The sequence below is a fragment of the Dasypus novemcinctus genome, chromosome 9 (assembly GCF_030445035.2).
Source record: "Dasypus novemcinctus isolate mDasNov1 chromosome 9, mDasNov1.1.hap2, whole genome shotgun sequence".
In the NCBI taxonomy this organism is placed as follows: domain Eukaryota; kingdom Metazoa; phylum Chordata; class Mammalia; order Cingulata; family Dasypodidae; genus Dasypus; species Dasypus novemcinctus.
Window position 1 is genome coordinate 2,297,970 of NC_080681.1, and position 21,132 is coordinate 2,319,101.

General features: G+C 40.6%; 1 long non-coding RNA gene and 1 pseudogene across 1 annotated transcript in view; one reads left to right on the forward strand and one right to left on the reverse strand.

Annotated features, from left to right (window-relative positions):
• Nucleotides 1-3,932: 3,932 nt before the first annotated feature.
• LOC131279894 (uncharacterized) overlaps nt 3,933-21,132 on the reverse strand; it is a 62,697-nt gene continuing 45,497 nt past the window's right edge. Inside the window, exon 2 of the long non-coding RNA XR_009187391.2 lies at nt 3,933-4,057. This is a non-coding gene — a long non-coding RNA (uncharacterized lncRNA). The remainder of the gene's footprint in view (nt 4,058-21,132) is intronic.
• Nucleotides 18,918-19,072, forward strand: LOC139439716 (U1 spliceosomal RNA; annotated as a pseudogene).

The following is a 21,132-nucleotide window of genomic DNA, read 5'->3' on the forward strand; positions in this document are numbered from 1 at the left end:
TGACCCCAATCCCTATACCCACCATGACACAGGTAACCTGGATTTTAATTTCCCACGATAAAATTCATTTTTCAGAGCACTTTTAGGTCTCTGGAAAAAGTATGCAGAAGGTATAGTTACTTCCAATACCCCCCTCTTCATCCTCTGCCCAGAGTTGTCTTTTGTTTTCACATCTTGCATTAGTGTGGTACATTTTTTACAGTTGATGAATCAATATTGATCCATTTTTGTCAATGAAAGTCCATAGATTAGGTTAGAGTTTACTCTAACCTAGAGTTTACTCTAACCTAGAGTTTACTCTTTTGACAAATGTGTAAGGTCATGTGTTCATTATAGCACCATACGGAACAGTTCACTCACCTAAAAATGTCAGTGCTCCACCAACTCACCCTTCACTCCCTCCCCCAGAAACCCTGGCTACCTTGAACATTTTATTGATTCTATAGTAATGCCTTTTCCAGAATATCATATAGTTGGAATTAGATGGTATGTAGGTTTTTCTAGACTGGCTTCTTTCACATAGTCATATGCATTCAAGATTTCTCTATGCTTTTTCATGCCTTGGTAACTAATTAGTTTTTGTTATTGTTGTTTTGAAAGATCTATTTAATCACCCCATTGTTTGTACCCACTGTCTGCCTTCTCTTACCATTTGCTGTGTGTTCTTCTGTGTCTGCTTCTCTTCTCTTTTAGGCAGCACTGGGAACTGATCCTGGGACCTTCCTGAGTGGGAGAAAGGTGATCATTCTCTTGCACACCTCAGCTCCCTGGTCTTCTCTGTCTCTTATTGTCTCTCCTGTGTGTCTCTTTTGATTTTGTCATCTTGCTGTGCCAGCACTCCATGCAGGCCAGCACTCCATGTTGGCCAGCACTCCATGTAGGCCAGCACTCTGTGTGGACTAGCACTATTGCATGGGCCAGCACTCTATGTAATCTAGTACACCATGTGGGCCAGCACTCCATGTGGGCCAGCACTATTGCTTGGGCCAGCACTCCATGTGGGCCAGCACTCTGCATGGGTCGGCACTCTGCATGGGCCAGCACTACTGCACAGGCCAGGACTCCATGCAGACCAGGCTGCCATGTGAGCAAGTACTCTGCATGGGCCAGCTTTCCACTCAAGCCAGCATCCCTTCACCAGGAGTCTCTGAGATCAAACCCTGGACCTCCTATATTGTAGATGGGAGCCCAATCACCTGAGCCACATTAGCCTCCTGCTAATTTGTTTTGAACACTGGAAAATATTCATTCTATGGATGTATCACACATTATTTATCCATGTACCTATTGAATGGCACATTGATTATGTCCAATTTTTGGCAATTATGAACACACTGCTATAAACAATTTGTGCAGGTTTTTGTGTGGATGTACATTTTCAAGTAATTTGTATCAATAGTTAGCCATTTTAGTGCTGGATTGTGTGGCAAGTCTATGTTTAGCTTTTTACAAAACTGGCAGACTCTCTTTGAAAATGACTGCTCTGTTTTGCTTTATCACGAGCAATGAGTGAGAATTACTGTTGCTCCACACCCTCACCAGCATTTGCACTTGTCAGCTTTTGGGTTTCTAACCATTCAAACAGTTGTGTAGTGGTATCTAACTTTTAAAATTTTGTATTTCCCTAAATACCCACATCCTAAAGACGATGCAAATCCTTTCATATGCTTCTATGCCATCTGTTTATCTTTTTTGGTGAGGTGTTTGCGCAGATCTTTTGTCCATTTTAATTGGGTTGTTTTTTTATTGTTGAGTTTTAAGTGTTCCTTGTATATTTTGGATATAAATACTTTATCAGACATGTGGATTGCATATGCTTCCTTCCACTCTGTAGTTTATCTTTTCATTTTCTTAATAGTCTTTTGCAGAATACAGGTTTTAAATTTTTTAATGAAGTCCAACCTAACATTTTTTCTTTCAATATATAATGCTTTTAGGATTCTGCATAAAAAGTCATTGCTAAACCCAATGCCACCTATAATTACTCTTTTAAAAATTGCATATTTTTGCATTCTTTGATTAATGATGCATTTTGAGTTTGTTTTAGAGAAATTTATGTAGTTTATGTCCATATTCTTTTTGCATTTGGTTGTCCAGTTTTTCCAGCACCATTTCTTGGAAACTCTGTCCTTACATCTTTGAATTGCCATTGTTCTTTTGTCATAGATTAGTTGACTGTTCACTATATATATGTGGAGGATATACCTCTTTTCTCTCTATTCTGTTCCAATTATCTGCCTATTATTTCACCATGACCACACTGTTGTAATCACAATAACTTTATAGTTTTGTTTTGTTTGGAATGCAGTATATTTTTAAACACAGTGAAAGCCACCTGGCAGTTAACTTGACAAGTTAACAGAGCTTAAGATTTACCAGGTCATGTCAACATTCACGGTCTTTTTACCCTCTTGAGAGCTATATGTGATAGTGTTTACCTGGAATGTGTATACATTTATAGAGGCAAGAAACCTTTGTAAATTCAGATTTAAGAAACTGAAAACAGAAACTGCATTGCCCAAGGGTGGTGTAGCTGTGATTTGGGGAAACTCTACTTCCTCCAAAGTTTGTGCACTTCCTGAAAGTTGAGCTGTTAGGAATCCAGCAAGCAGCTCTGGCACTTGTAAGAGCTTGGCTACTAATCTTGCAGGCTTTCTGAAGCTCCAGAAGAGGAATATGAACTCTCTACTCTTGCCAAAGTATGAAACCCTTAATGTGCCCACTGTGGGTGTCAGAAGAAGACTGGCATCTGGATGGAAAAGTCATCTGGGAGGTTCCCTGGCTTAAATGTCTTTGCAAAGGAGGGCAGCTGGGGTAGTGAGGGGAGGTGGAAGGGAGAGAGAGGGTGGGAAAGAAGGTAAAATGAACACTATGTGCTTGCAGAGAGGATCACTCACTGTCAGCATGCTGTTTCCACCCATTTTCCTTACATGAAGAATCTGGATGATTCTATGAGGAAGAAAGATTGCACATGGGGCACCAGCATTACAGCAAGTTCACATGAGCAACACCTTCCATCACATTCTCTAGTACTCATGAGGCAGTCCTTGGGCAGGCAATGTGGCTCAATCTGACATATTGAAACTCGTGTCCCTCAGGAAATTAGCATGAGGTTTGTAGAGTGGTTAGTTACTTTTTTTTTAAATAAAGATTTATTTATTTATTTCTCTCCCCTTTTCCTCCCCACCATGGTTGTCTGTTCTCTGTGTCTATTTTGCTGCATCTTCTTTGTATGCTTCTTTTGTTATCAGTGGCATGGGAGTCTGTTTCTTTTTGTTGCGTCATCTTGTGTCAGCTCTCCATGTGTGCGGCACCATTCCTGGGCAGGCTGCACTTTCTTTTGTGCTGGGTGGCTCTCTTTAAGGGGTGCACTGCTTGCATGTGGGCCTCTCCTACACGGGACACCCCAGCGTAGCATGGCACTCCTTGCATGCATCAGCACTGCACATAGGCCAACTCCACATGGGTCAAGGAGGCCTGGGGTTTGAACTGCAGACCTCCCATTTGGTAGATGGACGCCCTAACCACTGGGCCAAGTCTGCCACTGAGTTACTTTTTTATTATTGAATTATATTGTAAACGCTTCAGTAGTATGTCTACAATTTAATCAAGACAAAGTTTTGCATTTACATCAAGGACACATTTACTGTAGTGGCATAAAAGAGACACAGACAAAAGACCAAGTATGTGTTTTTAAAAATAAAGACTGCATGTTTTACCTGGTCCCACTTTTGCTATTTTGGACCACACTTTTCTTCCTAGAGAACTAACACATTCATGTTAAATCTGATTTATCTTCCCACATTTAAAAAATTAAATACAGCTTCTCACAATTTCTAAGTTATAAACAAAAGGAAAATGCTTTAAAAACAAAGTAAATCTGCTGCTATCCTGTAGTGGAAAGGTTGAGTAAAACATGGCCCCTCTGTGGCTCATCTCAAGGAAACACATTTACTCAGAGGCAAGCATTTGTCATCTGGGAGTAAGTTTCCCACTTCCTCTGCAGGATCAGATCTTCAAGTGTTTCTGGTCTCAATTGCAAATTAAGTGAAAATGTCTGCAAAACATGTATAAGTAAAAAATCAGAACAGGGCTAATTAAAATCAAAATTCTATGCCAGTCTAAATATATATCTTCAGCTTTTTCCTTTTTTATTGCAGATGGTACTTAAAAATAACTTACTTTTTTTTAGTGTATTATGCTAAGTTTGACACTCAAATGAATAAGTTTAAAATTTTATATTTCACTTAATTCTATTGAAATTTCAATTACCTACTACTTTACTTAACCAACTCATACATGAGGTAAGTTTCGGCTAAAAAAAATTCCACCACAAAGATAAAACTAACTGGTTCAAGCACATGCAAAATCATAATGCCCTACTCATGTTTTGAGTTTACAACTTTTACTATTGTGTATCCAAGAAAAATCCAAATGGAACCTGAGAACAGTGTTTAAAGTTTCTAACTTCTAAACACACACTTATCTATCTAAAAAATATTTTGGTGTCAAATTGTATGGAATTAATGTTTTACTGTAAATAAAAAGGACACATTTCCAATATTACTTGAAAGGCAGCTGTCAGTTTTCTAAAACACTATATTTTGCAGTACAATATCCCTGCTAGAAATCAACTGTATTTAAATAGATCTTAACAGAAGTAAGATGTTCATGATACTAATTCAATAGGGCTACAATAACATTGACATGAATAAAAATTACAGGATATATTACTGCTGTACTTTCCCCCATAAACACTATCAAACTTTGTTTAAATTATGCAACCCCAAATTATTCATGTTTCCTCTTGCTGAATTTCATTATGTTTCACAGAGAAGGAGTCCTAAGATCTGTTCTGTAAGAATTCAAGATTTTGAAATGCGTAGGTTGGCACTATACTACTATGTTTCACCCTTCTTGTTTCCCAAATACACAGAAACAGTATACTTTTTCTCAAAAAATGAAGTAAGATGTCCACGTGAAAACAAATAAACCTACAAAAAGTTCCACAGCTAAAAAAGTTTATTCATATGGCAACAAAGTGACCTCTAGTTTAAAGTCCAAAACACTTAAATGAAGTCCATTTAAGTTTTGTTTTCTTTTCAAAGGAATACTGTAAAATAATCACATTATTTTAGTTCTTGAGCCAACAAGTGTACAGAAATGTTTTTATACAGTTAAAATTAGGAGACCAAGTTCAGTGTGCCAAAGAGATAGCGTTCAGTTGATTTTGCAGAGTTCACGGAAAGAAATTTAGAGATTTCTTAGAGAAGTGACCAAGTTCCGGGTTGTTCCTACAACAGGGGCAGGATCCACTCCTTATTCAGAGTTGCTCTGTGACAGCTGGATCATCTTCATCTTCTCACCTGGGTTCATCAGTTTTCTTTGTGGCTTTTCTGGCAAGGTGGGTCCGCTTAGTCCCGCAGCGGCTGCCCCAGCCAGGACGGGGAAGGGCTCGCCCTGTCGCTGCTGCTGGCGCCAGCTGGAGCGCGGCTAGGTGTGCACGGAGGCTGCAGGTGGAGCTCACCTGCACCTGTCTGCACCGCTCCCCGGGAGGTTCACCTTGGGGCTCAGCTCACTCCTCGACTTCTCTTTCACGGGCACCAGGGTCTCCAGTAACCCGGGTCCCTGCAGGAGGCCCCTCTCTCGCAGTCCACCGGCGGCTCTGGCACCTTGCTCTACTGCACCTGTGCTGCCGGGCTCCTCTGCAGGTCCTGCCTCATGTTCCCGGAGGGGGGGGGGGCAGAGCATCCCGGGGTGGCAGGGCTGAGCACCCCCAGCCCTGGCAGGCCCATGACCCCCGATTTGGCCAGCTCTACCCTGCACCCCCAGCCGCTGGTGGGCCGAGCTGAGGAGCCCAAGGTGCTGTTCAGTGCTTGATCTTCCTGTGCGGACCCTGCTGAGTTCCTGGGTGACTCCTGCTCCTCCTGCTCACGACCCTGCAGACAAGCAGTGGGGGTGCTGTGCCGGCAGGTTCAGGAGTTTGCAGACGAATTCAAGTACCTAGTGGACTGTAGGGTCCTGTGGAATCTTCAATATCAGAATGATAATGCCTCATGCAACAAGGTAGGAAATTTCTCACCTCTTTTTATATTTGGAAGAGTTTAAAAACTATTAGTGTTAGTTATTCTGTATATTTTTAGTAAAATTGACCAAGGAAGCCATCTGGTCCTGGATGGGGAAATTTTCTGGGTGGGGAAATTTTTGATGATTGTTCCATCTCTTGTTAGAGCTCTGATCTTATTTTCTATTTATTCTTCAGTCCGTTTTGGTACTTTGTATGCTTGTAGGAAGTTGTTTGTTCTAACTAAGTTATGTAGTTTGTTGTACTATTGTTCATGATATTCTTTTACTGACCTTTTATTCCTCTAAAGTCTGTAGCTTGAGTGTGGTTCAAAATTTTCACTTAATTGTGAATTGTCCAGGGTCCTTTTCTTCGGCAGGAAGTCCGAGCTCAGCGTGCGCGCCCTGCGGGGCTGGGCTCGGCTCGGCTAGGCTTGGCGAGTCTTTGCTCGGCTCAGCTCGGCTCAGTAGGGTTCGGCTCAGCTTGGCGAGTCTTGGCTCGGCTCAGCTTGGCTGGCTTCAGCTTGGCGAGTCTTGGCTCGGCTCGGCTCGGCTTGGGTGGGCCAGGCTCTTTGGGCTGGGCTGGGCTGGGCTGGGCTCTGCTCGGCTGGGCTGGGCTGGGCTGGCCTCTGATGCTCTACCCTTATTGGTCTTGGCCCTATTGGTATCTTCTCTGCTGGGCTCGTCTCCACTGGACTCGGCTGGGCTGGATTCTGCAGGACTCAGCTCGGCTGCACTCGGCAGGGTTCGGCTTGGCTGGGCTCGGATCCACTTAGCGGAACCTGGCTCGGTTGGGCTTGGTTGGGCTCGGTTGGGCTCGACTTGGCTCAGTTGGACTCGGCTCGGCTGGGCTCGACTTGTCTCTGTTGGGCTGGGCTGGGCTGGCCACAGCTTGTTTGGACTCAGCCGGGCTCGTGTGTGCTCGGCTCCGTTGGGCTCGTCTGGCTCAGTTGAGCTGGTCTTGGCTCAGCGGGGCTGGGCTCACCCGGGCTGGGCTCAGCTGGGCTTGGCTGGTGGGCTCATGCTTGGCTGAACTCGGCAGGACTCAGTTCGGCTGCGCTGGGCAGGGTTCCGCTGGCCACAGCTCTTTTGGACTCGGCTGGGCTCGGGTGTTCTGGGCTCAGTTGGGCTCATCTGGCTCTATTGAGCTGGTCTCGGCTCAGCGGGGCTGGGCTCAGCTGCGCTCAGTGGGCTGGACTCGGCGGTGCTAGACCCCACCAGGCTCACCTCGGCTGGATCGGTTGGGCTGGGCTGGGCTCAGTAGGGTTCGGCTAGGCTCGGATGGCCTCTGCTCGGCGAGTCTGGTTCGGCTGTGCTCGGCTTGGGTGGGCCAGGCTCCTCGGGCTGGGCTGGCCTCGGCTCTGCTCGGTTGGGCTGGGGTAGGCCCTACTGGGCTGCGCTCTGGCCTATTGGTCTCAGCCCTACTGGTATCGACTCGGCTGGGTTCAGCTGGACTGGACTCGACTCAGCTGGATTCGGTAGGACCCTGCTCAGCTGGGCTCGCTTCCGGCTCCCCCGCACCTGGCCCCAGGCTCAGTGGGCGGGGCCCTGGAGCCCGCACGCAGGAGCCTGGTCCCACCGCCTGGCTGCGGACTTCCGGGTCCCGGGCTCCAGCTAGGCCCCAGGCGTCTCCCAGTGCCCCGACCATGGGGGCTGCAACCGCGACGGGATGGGCTCCCACGGACCTTCCCCTCTCGCCCACACCGCCCCTCCCCCATTAGCCTCATGCAGGTTTTGAAGGATAAACCAAGTTGATGCTTAGAGAGGGCTTTGAACTAAGCTTGGCAAACTGTGTTGATTTCATTTTATTACTATATTGTCTTCAGGTCAAGAAGTTCTTTCTAAGTCCCGGATGTGAAAATTCTTGCCCCCAGTATGAGAAATAGGAAGATTCAGTATTCGATACAATAGAAAAGTCCATATAAAAATTGATCAGGGATGTATTACTTTAAATAGTGATAAAATTTTGTGAAACACAGATTATGGCACAATCCTGGAAAGACTGAGGAGAATTACTGAAAATATTTAAATTGTATAAAGAGAGGCAAAGTTTTGCAAGTTAATTATTACCAGAAAGAAAAATTCTAATAAGAGCAATAGCCTAACAAGATAAGAAATTGCTAATAATTAATTGATAAATTTCAATCTTCAAAAATCTGAATGTCATTAAAATGTTTAGAAGATAATTCTCAAAAGAATAGATGCCATCATTTAAGATAGATGCTCCATGAAGTGTTTTCATGATTTAGATTTAAAGCATGAAAATAATTTTGATAAACTGTAAAAAGTAATACTCAAAATTAATGTAATGGCCCACAAATGAGCATGGAAAAAAAAATAGAATATAGGCACTTCTCTAGAGAAAATGCCCTCTTGATGAGAACTCCCTGTGATTGGTGTTTGTTAAGTTCTTTTATGAGAGCTATTTGACCTGAGAAAAGAAACCTTTCAGTATTCACAGATTTGGACTGTTGTGGTCAGCCTTTCCCTCTCACTGTCCAGTCCTCAGCAGTCTTTGCTCAGTTATCTCTGAAATGGTTTGGCTCAGTCAGCCTGGATGGCTGTGAGTGTGTCGGCTTTGAAACTGACTCATTAAGCTAAATCTGCACCCAAGTAACTGCCCAGCATTGCCTGGTTTAACACTGACTCTTATTTTTTTCCAGCACTGACTGCTTTATGACTTCTTCAGCACAGAGCACCCAAAGGGCCTGGGAAGAGATGCCCTCCCCTCCAGTCCCCCAGGGAGGTCCATGGCTCAGGTCAGGCTGTGGGACGGCAGCTACCCACACACAGCTTTGCTTTGGAGAGGCAGGACATCCAGTGGGAGCGGGCCTTGCCCCTGAGGAGGAAGCAGGTACCACACAACCTCTGTGCAGTTCCCACCATGAGAAGCAGTCCTGGGACTTCTGTTCCCTGTTTGGGTGTCAAGGTGTGCTCAGGCTGTTCCATTAGACCTACACCCTCCCAGGGTTCTAGAATGGAGCGGTGAAGACTCTGCACACCAAGGTGAGGAGGGGAGGCAAGGCTGAGAAATGACCCCCGAGGACGTCGCTGACTTGCCCGCACAGCTAGATACTAAAACAGCTGTTTAATCTCTTCTTCCATGGAATTCAATAACAGTTCATTCACCATATAATAAAGACCTTGCTAATTATGGGAAAGAAAAGTCTTAAGTCAGTGAATTTTCAGCCAAAGTGGTGCTGATGCAAAATACCAGAAATTGCTTGGTTTCTATACAGGGTATTTATTTGGGGTAGGAGCTTACAGATACCAGGCCGTAAAGCATAAGTTACATCCCTCACCAGTCTATTTTCACATGTTGGAGCAAGATGGCTGCTGACAGCTGTGAGGATTCAGGCTTCCTGGGTTCCTCCCTTCCAGGGTCTTGCTTCTTCCTGGGGTCAGGGTTCCTCTCTTCCTGGGGCTTGCTTCTCTTTCCTCTGTCAGCTTACTTCCCAGGGCTCCAGCTTAAGGCTTCAGCATCAATCTCCAACATCAAAACTCCAACTTCAGACACCCTCAACTCTGTCCTTTGCCATGCCTTCTATCTGTGAGTCCCCACCCACCAAGCAGTGGGGACTGAACACCCTAATGACATGACCCAACAAAGCTCTAATCATAACTTAATCATGCCCATATACAGACCAGACAACAAACTTCATCCAATGTCAATTTTTAGAATTCATAACCATATCAAACTGCTACAGTCAGTATGTGGCTGTTTGAAGTTATTTATATATCCCCAAAAGGAAAAGATTAAGTTTGTAAACTAATCTGTTTCTCTGGGTGTGATACCTTTTGATTTTCTTCAATTCAGCTGAGATGTCTTTTGATTAAATTATTGGTTAAGATTAGGGTTTTTTTTAACAAATCAATTTTATTAATAATAAAGCATAAATCCATTCAACGTTTATTATCAGTGGTAGTCAGGGTAATCACATTGTTGTCCATTTATCACTTCAATCATTAAATAGCATTTTCATTACTCCAATAATAACCCAAAAAATAAACAAACAAAAAAACACCTCCTAATCTCTGTTTCCTGAACACACATTGCTGCTATTCTGTTTATGTCACTCTATTTGTATTTATATTGTGTTAGTTTAAAATATGCAATATCCCCCATTTTCATATTTCACATAAGGTTTCACTATGTTATACAGTCCCATGTTACACTTTTTAGCTTTCCTTCTAGTAATATACATGACCTTGGACTTACCCTTTCAACCAGTGTGATACCTATATAATAGCTCTGCTACTTACAAACCCTATGATGTGCTTTCACAATTTCTATTCACTTCTAAAGATTTACAACCTTTATACCAATTCCTCACAGCTTAACCCTTAACTTTTATTTCCTCTACCCTCTTTCTATTTTCTGGTGACCTGTATTCTAACTGTTAACTCCAAGACTTTACAAAATTTATCCAGTTCCTTTGTGTATGTGTCTTTTGTGTATGTGTCTTTCCTTTTTTTTTTTTTACCTTTTAAAAGATACTTAGGCTACATAAATGTTACAGAGAATATATAGGGGATTCTCATATGCCCTGCTCCCCACACCTCCCACATTTTCCCACATTAGCAACATCTTTGATTAGTGTGGTACATTCGTTGCATTGAAAACACATTTTGGAGCATTGCCACTCATTATGGTGTATAGTTTGAATTGCAGTTTACACTTTCTCGCACTCAATTCTGTAACTTATGGCAGTATATATATTGACCCGTGTCTGTTGCTGTAATGTCATTCAGGCTGATTCCCAAGTCTCGAAGATGCCCTCATATTACACCTCTTTCTCCCTCTCCCTACCCTCAGAACCTCCAGTGGCCACTGCCTGCACATCAATATTTCCTCTGTTGCTAGAATTACAAAAGGTCTAGAGTAGAATACTAGTAAGTGTACTGTAGTCCATAGTACATTCCCCAATCCTGAGGATTCTGGGATGGTAATGCCCATTCCACCTTTATTTAAGGGGGGTGCTTCAATCCCATACAGCCAATTGATGGAACTATCTTGCTAGCAGTTGTAGGCACTCTTGATTCCTTGGTAAGTTGGTTCTCCTTCATCTCCTCCTTGTTACTTGTCCTGGGTCAGTCCAATGAACTGGAGAGGAGGTGTCACAACTCCTTTAAGATTAAGGGCTAGACTGGCACAAGGACAGCCCAGAGATTTATGTCTCTTAGAGGTATACCTACCAACTTCAGTACTAATTATAAGTACAAACAGAAGGACGGAGGAGCCATGTGTAGGGAAACCACAAGGGAGTCTGACTCTGTCACACTGGAGAGCATAAATCCCAAAGTAGGGCCCACTGGCAAGGGACCAAACTCCTGAGTTATCTGCCCTGACTATAGTGTCTGGATGTCTCCAGAGCCCTTAGGAGCCCCACTATTTGGGTTGTATCTACTTTGGCAATCTACGTGATCATGCTGAGATGTGCATAAAGGTTACCTCTGGAATTCCCTCCCAATTCACTTTGAAGTCTCTTAACCATGTAAACTCATTTGTCTCCACCTTTTTCCCCATTTGGTCAAGGACTTTTTTTTTCCAGTTGCATTGTTTGTTGGTACTTGGTAGCAATCCCTTGGTGCCAGGGAGTCTCATCCCTGGGAGTCATTTTCCTTGGGGGAATTTATTGCATTTATATGCTGAGTTTTGGCTTAGAAGAGGCCTCATTTGAGCAACAAGGAGGCTTCCAGTAGGTAACTCTTGGGCATCCTGCAATATTATGCCAAGTTTCAATTTTAAGAGCAAAGGTTCATAATCATAGTCATCAGTATCAATGACCTATCAATGGACCATTCTCCTCCACTAGTCATTGCCCCTGTATTTGGGGCTCCAGTAGAGAATGTGGCAGAGATTCCCAGGATGGGCATTTGATGTTCCTTTGTTTATTGTGTGAATCTCCAGCCACTGTGGCCATGCCCCATGAACATTTGAACACATTTATATGCCTTTTATTTATTCCCAGTGAACCTCCTCGCATGTATCCCCCATCACTGACACCCTGCCCCACTGATCCTCCCCTGCCACAGTCGTAACCCTTCTGTGATCCAAAACTTCTCCAAAATGAACCCAATAAAGTAGCCAAATACAATTAATAAGAAAATGAAATAATAACAGTACTTTTAAACATAATAAAATTCAGAAAATGTTTTAAAAATTAAAAACATGATAAATTTTGGGATTTAAAAAATGAAAAATATTTAAGAAAAAAGTTTTTGACATATTTTTCCTTTCATCACTGTAAGATCTGTTGTCCTATATGTACACTGACATTTTCTTCCATTTGTTCCCATGGTGTTTTACTTTTTTTCATTTTGTCTTCAAAGAAGCTTTAGGTCACAGTAAAGTCACACAAAAAATACAGGGGATCCCATTTACCCAACGTCTTGCCCTTTTTCCCCCTTCCCATATAAATACCTTTTTAAATGTGGATGATACAGTTCTTACAACTGGTGTACATAGCTACTAACCATGGTCAATAGTTTATATTATGGTTTACATTTTTGAGTGTACACGTTTATAAATTTTGATGAAGTTTAACATAGCCTGTATCCATCATTGTAAGATCATTTAGAAAACTTCTATTGCCCCCAAAATATCCCCTGTTTCATCTATTCTATTCCTGCCTCCCCCTCCCCTGTGGCACACAGAGACCACCAGGCTTCACTCCTTGAAGAACAAGATTCATAATTATTTGCAGCAACACTGAGGGCTTGACACGCTGTCTGTCCTTCCCTATTAGATATTGCCCATGCTCTTGAGACTCCTGTCCCTCTATTTGAGAACATAATGGGCCTCCCCAGGATGGGATTCCAACTCCTTCCTGCTCTTTATGTGAGTTTCCACCCAATTATATAAAACACTATGGCAAAATGATCACTCATACACTCCCTAGAAGCCTGCCCCAGGTGCACCCTGACCCAAATGCCTCTCCATCGAAGACCCTAAACCAGTAACCCTTCCTTGTCATGTCACCAAAAGAGCTTTCCCAACATGGTAGTTTCAACTAGGTACCCACAGACCCCCAGTGTTCACCTGCTCCCTCCCTCAACCCTCTCCCTAGTTCCATGGACCATTCAACACACCCATCCCACCCTACCCCCTGTCAAACCTGCACTGTCCAACCCATTGGTATCACTACACACCTGTCATATCCCTTCACTGCACAAGTACACATTTCCATCTTATAGATTTTACCCTTATGGGCATTGGCTAACAACCTTCTTCTCCCTTTCTATTTCTGGTAAACCTATCTTACAAACTCTAGCGCTGTGAGTTTGCTCAATTTGCTTAATTCTTATCAGTGAACTCCTTCAATACCTGGCTTGCTTCAAGCAACATAGGCAGCCTACCCAATGGGAGAAAATATTTGGTAACCATATATCTGAAAGGAGTCTAATATCAAGCATATTTAAAGAAGTCCTACACCTTGAAAATAAAAAGACAAACAACCCATTTAATAAATGGGCAAGTGGTTTGTATAGACACTTCTCCAAAGAAGAAATACAAATGGCTAAAAAGCACATGAAAAGATGTTCAACATCACTAGCTATTAGGAAAATGCAAATCAAAACTGCAATGAGATATCATCTTACACCCATTAGACTGGAAGCTATTAAAAAACAGGAGACTACCAGTGGTAGAGTAGGTGGGGAAGAATGGGAAACCTGGGGCACTGCTGATGGGAATGTAGAATGGTGCAGTGATTGTGGAGGGCAGTTTGGCATTTGCTTGAAAAACTAACTATAGATCTGGAATATGATCCAGCAATTCCACAGTGGTTATATACCCAGAAGAATTGAAAGCAAGGACATGAACAGATAAATGCACACCAATGTACATAGCAGCATTGCTCGCTATCACCAAAAGCTGGACTCAACCCAAATACCCATCAACAGATGAATGGATAAACAAATTCTTGAATATGCATACAATGGAATATCACTCATTTGTAAGAAGGAATACCATGCTAACACATGGGATAACATAGATGAATCTTGAGGACCTTATATTTAGTTCTTAATAGCACAATCATACACTATTTGTCCTTTTGTGTCTGGCTTGCTTCACTCAAATTAATGATTTATACACAGAGAACAGACAACTGGGGAGAGGGGAGAGAAATAAAAAATAAATCTTAAAAAAAATGTCTTATAGGTTCATCCATGTTGTCATATGCTTCATGACTTCATTTTTTCTTACCGCTGTAAAATATTCCATCGTGTATATATACCACGGTTTGTCCATTCATCAGTTGATTGACAGATTGTTTCCAACTTTTGGCAATCATGAATAAAGCCACTAAAAACATCAGCAGGTTGATGTCTCTGTGTCACTGCTCTCAGTTCTTCTGGGTACATAGCAAGTAATGGTATTACCGGGTCACAAGGCAAGTCTATGTTCAACTTCCTTAGGAACTGACAGGCAGTCCCACACAGTTGTAGTACCATTCTACACTCCACCAACAGTGAATAAGGTTCCTGTCTCTCCACATCCTCTCCAACACTTAGAGATTTCTGACTTTTTAATAGTATACATTCTAATAGGTGTGAAATGATATCTCATTGTAGTTTTTTTAACAAATCAATTTTATTGATGCATATTACTAAAGCATAAATCAATCCAAAGTATTCATCAGTGGTACTTGTAGAAACACATAGTTGTGCATTCATCAATTCAGTCATTTTTAGAGCAGTTTCATTATTCTAATAATAGTAATAATAAAAAGAAAACAAAAAATCTCAACATCTCTCAATCTCTCTATGCTTCCTTCCCCTACTGTATGTAGCTCCTATTCTTTTTCATTTGTTCTAGGTTATTTTTATTTATATTTTGTAAAAACAGTTTTATATATGCAGTATCACCCATATTTGTGTTTTACACAGCCCCAGATTACAGTTTTTAGCTTTCCTTCTTGTAATGTACATTACCTTGGTCTTACCCTTTTCAACCACTGTCAAAGCCATATAATAGCTCTGCTAGTTACAAACACTATGATGTGCTCTCACTGTTTCTATTTATTTCCTAAGATCTACAAATAACCTTTTTACCAATTCTTCAGAGATTAGCCCTCAGCTTTCCATTCTCTATCTTCATTCTATTTTCTTGTGACCTGTTTTCCAATTATTAACTCCTTGAGTTTACACAATATATTTAGTTCATATTAGCATAATCATACAGTATTTTTCCTTTTAGGGCTGGCATGCTTTACTCAAAATAATATCCTCCATGTTCATCCATGTTGTCATATGCTTCATGACTTCATTTCTTCTTACAGCTGCATAATATTCCTTCATGTGCACATGCCACAATTGTTTATCCATTCATTAGCTGATGGACACATGGGTTGTTTCCTACTTCTGGCATTCATGAATAATCTCAGTGTGAACACTGGTGTGCAGACATCTGTGTCTCTGCCCTCAGTTCTTCTGGGTATATAGCTAGCAATGATGTAGTCAGGTCACATGGCAAGTCTGTATTCTCTTCCTTAGGAATCGCCAAACAGTCCTCTGCAGTGGCTGTACCATTCTACATTCACATCAACAGTGAAAAAGCATCACTGTCTCTCCACATCTTCTCCAACGTTTACAGTTTTTTGACTTTTTATGACGGCCAATCTAATAAGTGTGAAATGATACCTCATTTAAGTTTTAATTTGCATTTTCCTAATTGCTAGTGATGTTGAACATTTATTCATGTGTTTCTTTGCCATTCGTATTTCTTCTTCAGACAGTGTTCTTTTCAAGTCACTTGCCCATTTTTTAATTGTTTAGTTAGTTTTTTTTTTTTTTTTGTAGCACATATTGAATAACAGTGGTGACAGTAGGCCTCCTAGTCTTGTTCTAGATCTCAGTGGGGAAGCTTTGTCCTTCCCATTGAATTCAATGGTAGCTGCAGGTTTTTCATATATACACAGTACCATATTGAGAAAGTTTCCTTCTTCCTATCTTTGGAGTGTTTTTATCAAGAAAAGGTACTGTATTTTATGAAATACCTTTTCTGCATCAATCAAGAAGATCATGTGATTTTTCTTCTTCAACTTATCAATATGGCTTATTACACCAATTGATTTTATTCTGTTGAACCACCCTCCATACCTGGGATAAAACCCACTTGATTGAGGGTCATAATTCTTTGAATATACTTTTTGGACTCTGTTTGCAAGTATTTTGTTGAGGATTTTTTCATTTCTATTCATTAGAGAAATTGGTCTGGAATTTAAAAAAATTTTAGTATCTTTATCTAGTTTTGCTGTTAGGGCGATGTGGGTTTCATGGAATGAGCCTGGTAGTATTCTTCCCTTCTCAAGTGTGTGGGAGGAGCTTGAGCAAGATTGGTATTAGATCATCTTTGAATGATTGGTAGATTTCACCTGTGAAAGCATCTGGTCCTGGGCTTTTCATCCTTTGGAGGATTTTGATGACTGTTTCAATCCCTTACAATATGTTGTGCTTTTCTACTTCTTCCAGGGTCAGTATAGGTGCTTCATGTGTTTCTAGGAAATTATCCATCTCCTCAACATTGTCTGTTTTTTTTCATATACAGTTGTTCATAGTATCCTCTTATGATCTTTCTTATTTCTGCAGGATCAGTAGTAATGTCCCCTCTCTCATTTCTGATTATATTTATTTGTGTCTTCTCTCTTATTTCTTTGTCAGTCTAAGCTAAGGATTTGTTGCTTTTGTTGATCTTCTAAAAAAAAAAAACAACTTTTGGTTTTGTTATTTCTCTGTATTGTTTTTTTGTTCTCGATTTCATTTATTACTGCTCTGATCTTTACTATTTTTTCCTTTGGTTTGGTTTGGCCTAAGTTTGCTGTTCTTTTTTTATTTCTTTCAGGTGTGCAGTTAGAACTTCAATTTTAGATCTTTCTTCTTTTTTAATCTAACACTGCCTTTTGCAGTGTCCTATAACTTTTGATATGTTGTGTTCTTATTTCATTCATCTCAAGATATTTGCTGAATACTTTTCCAATTTCTTCTTTGACTAACTTATTATTTAAAAGTGTGTTGTTTAATCTCCATATAATTATGAATTTCCCTTTTTCCATCCATTATTGATTTTCAGCTTCACTCTGTTATTATCAGAGAAAGTGTTTTGCATAATTTCAAACTTTGTAAATTAATTGAGACTTGCCCTGTGACCCAACAAATGATCTCTCTTGGAGAAGGATCGATGAGCTCTTGAAAAGTAAAGTACACTGTGCTGTTTGGGGATGCAGTGCTTCATAGATGTTTGTTAGGTCTAGTTCATTTGTCATATTATTCTTGTTCTCTTTCTTTATCCTCTGTCCTGATGTTCTATCCAATACTGAGTGGGGTGTATCGAAGTCTCCAACTATTAATATAGAGGAACCTATTCCTCCCTGCAGTTTTACCAGTGTGTTCCTCATGTATCTTTGGTCACTCAGGTTAGGTGTATAAATATTTATTATAGCTATTTCTTCTAGGTGAATTGCCTCTTTTAAAATATATAATGGCCTTCTTCATCCTTTTTTATTGGTTTTGATTTGAAGTCTGTTTGTCCAATACTAATATCACTACTCCAGTCTCTTTTGGTTACTATTTGCATGAAGTATCTTTTTCCAACTTATTACATTTATCCTGGATGTGACCTTATATCTGAAGTTGTAGAACACATATCGATGGCTCGTACTTTTTATTCATTCTATCAGTCTAAGTCTTTGGATTGGGGAGTTTAAGCCATTAACATTTAATGTTATTATTATAAAGGCATTACTTCATCTATTTTGTCCTTCATTTCTCTCATCATATCATTCTATTGTCTATCTTTTTACCCTTTAATTTACCCTTCTTAATAATCTTCATTTCTTTACTCTTCTCCAAATCTCACCCTTGTTTTTTCCTTGCAGGCTGCAGCACTCCCTCTAGTATCTCTTATAATTCTGGTCTTTTGGTAACATATTTCATCAATTTTTATTTGTCTGTGAAAACATTGAACTCACCCTCATTTTTGAAGTACGGTTTTGCCAGATATAGAATTCTTCTCTCCTCCATGGTTTCTGATGAGGGTGCAACAGTTAATCTTATCAAGTATCCTTTGTATGTGTTGCTTTGCTTTTCTCTTGATGCTTTCAGAATCCTTTATCTCTGATATTTGTCATTCTGAATAGTGGGTCTCAGCAGATGTCTCTTTGGATTTAATCTGTTTGGGGTGCATTGCCCTTCTTGGATATTGATATTTATGTCTTTCATAAGGGTAGGGAAGTTTTCAATCATTATTTCCTCAAATATTCTTTCTCTCCTATTTCTAGTTTCTTCTCCTTCTGGAGCACTGATAGTGTGTATAAACATTTGCCCTTTTCATTCAATTTGCAGAGTCCTTTATTCATTTTTTCCATTCTCTTCTCTTTCTGTTTTCTTGACTTTTCCAATTCAGATATTGTGATTTTCAAATCCCTAATTCTGTCTTAGAGCAATTAAAATCTGCTTATATGTGTCACTAATGTATTTTTAATCTCATCCATCATGTCCTTCATTCCCATAAGGTCTGTTACTTTTCTTTGCAGGCTTTCAAATTGTTCTTTATACTCATGCAGTTAATATCCTTTATTTCTTTATTCATATTCTTTATTTCTTTAGTCATATTTTCTTTAAATTCTTTGAACTGATTTAGGAGAGTTGTGTGATTATCAGGTCATTTGGTTTATTTCTTTGGGCCATCTCTTCCTGTTTCCTAGTATGGCTTGTGATTATTTGCTGATGTCTAGCCATCTGAACATGTTGGTGAATTTATTCTGATGGCCAAATTTTCTCTTCCTTTTTTTTCCCCTTTTTTCCTTCTCTGGTATTTGTTTCAGCTTATTCTAAGTTCTTAAAATTACCCCATACTTACCTAGCAGGAGAGATACAAAGAACATAAAGCTGGTTTTTCCCAGGGTGAGGCCTATCCATTGCACTCTGGATATGTGATTTCTCTGAGTATAGGAAAATCTCCTGCCTAATTTGTGGTAATGGGAAACTCCATTTGTGTTCTACCATTTTTAAAAATCACCCAGCTTAGGTTGTCAAAATCAGACCAGGAACTCACCAATGGGTTATAGATTTTTTCCCAGGGGTTAGGATACATAGGATATAGAGAGAACCAGAAACTTTTTTTCCATACAATTTTCATATGTATCAGCAGATGGTGCTCAAGAGCACACATTTCCATGGAGGTGTTTCAGTCTTGGCTTTCCTGTTTTTTGGTCATCCAGAGTTGAGATTCTTATTGGGGTCTGCTGGCCAAATTCACTGATGAAAAGTCTCCCTGCCTCCCCCTCCATTTTGCCTTGAAATAGGTGAAAGGGAGGAAGAAATCTGTTCCCATCTCAGTCAGCTGCAGTGAGCCAGGGGTTTTACCCCAGCTTAATATATTTGGGGTTGGGAGGGGACCCAGCCCAGACACTGCAGGGATTTGGTAACTGGCATTTGTTGTTCTCCCTCTCTCTGGGTTCTTCCTCTCTCTTTTCCTTACCCTCCTAGGGACTTATGTAGCGCTATACTGGTTTGCTGACCCCAAAGCCATTCCCTCAGAGAGCTTTTGGCTTTTTCTCCATTGTTTTTGTGAGAAAATTGAGTCTTGCCTGCCTAATCTAATACATTTTCCCACATTTTCCTCTCATTGTAGTTTTGATTTGAATTTCCCTAATCACTGCTGATGTTGAGCAATATTTCATGAGTTTTTTCTCCATTTCTATTTCCTCTTTGGACAATTGTCTTTTGCCCATTTTTAAAATCCAATAGTTAATCTTTTTATTGTTTAGCTATATTATCTCTATATATCATGGATATTAAATCCTTATTTGATATGTGGTTGCCAAATATTTTCTCCCATTGACTTGCCTGCCTTTTCACCCTTTTCACAATGTCCTTTGAGGTACAAAAGTGTTTAATTTTGAGAGATCCCATTTATCTATATTTTGCTTCATTGCTTGTGCTTTACATATAATGTTTAAGAAACCACCATCCTCCACAAGATCTTGAAGATGTTTCTCTACAACATCTTCTAGGATTCTTATGGTTGTTGGTTTTATATTTAGGCCCTTGATACATTTGAGCTAATTTTTGTATAAGTTGTGAGATAGGGGTCATCTTTCTTTCTTTTGGATATGTCTATCATTTTCCCATTACCATTTGTTGAATAGAATGTTCTGGTCCACCTGGGAGGATTTGACAGCCTTGTCAAAAAATCACTTGACTATAGCTGTGAGAGTCTATTTCTGAGATTTTTATTCAATTCCATTTGTCAATCTGCCTGCCTTTATGCCTACACTGACTTCTTTATATCTCTTGAAGTACTACCTCATGGGTGTCTTCTTTCTTTTTTCTTTTTTTTTTTAAAAAGATTTATTTATTTATTTAATTTCCGCCCCCTCCCCTGGTTGTCTGTTCTTGGTGTCTATTTGCTGCGTCTTGTTTCTTTGTCCACTTCTGTTGTCATCAGCAGCACGGGAAGTGAGGGCGGCACCATTCCTGGGCAGGCTGCTCTTTCTTTTCATGCTGGGCGGCTTTCCTCACGGGCGCACTCCTTGTGCGTGGAACTCCCCCACGCGGGGGATACCCTTGCGTGGCAGAGCACTCCTTGCACGCATCAGCGCTGCACATGGCCAGCTCCACACGGGTCAAGGAGGCCCCGGGTTTGAACCACGGACCTCCCATATGGTAGACGGACGCCCTAACCACTGGGCCAAAGTCCGTTTTCCTCTTCTTTCTTAAATATCACAAAATGCCTGAAGGAAAGGATCTATAATTCAGGCAATATTATTCTTGAGCTGCTCTTTTTGCCAAAATTGGTATAAAAGATGATACCTTATATTTTTTAATGCAATATTTTTTGCAATCTATGTATCTTTTTTAAAAAAGACAATTTAATAAGAAAAAAATTTAAATTAAAAAAGATGACATTGACATACATAATTTCTACTCCACATGAGTCAATGATTGGGAGAGTAGATGTCAGTAAAAATATATTATAATGAATGAGTAGCTCATACTTTGATGTTAGAAAAATACATTTTTGTGATCCCAGTGTAGGCACCAGTGTTGGATTTGAATATTCAA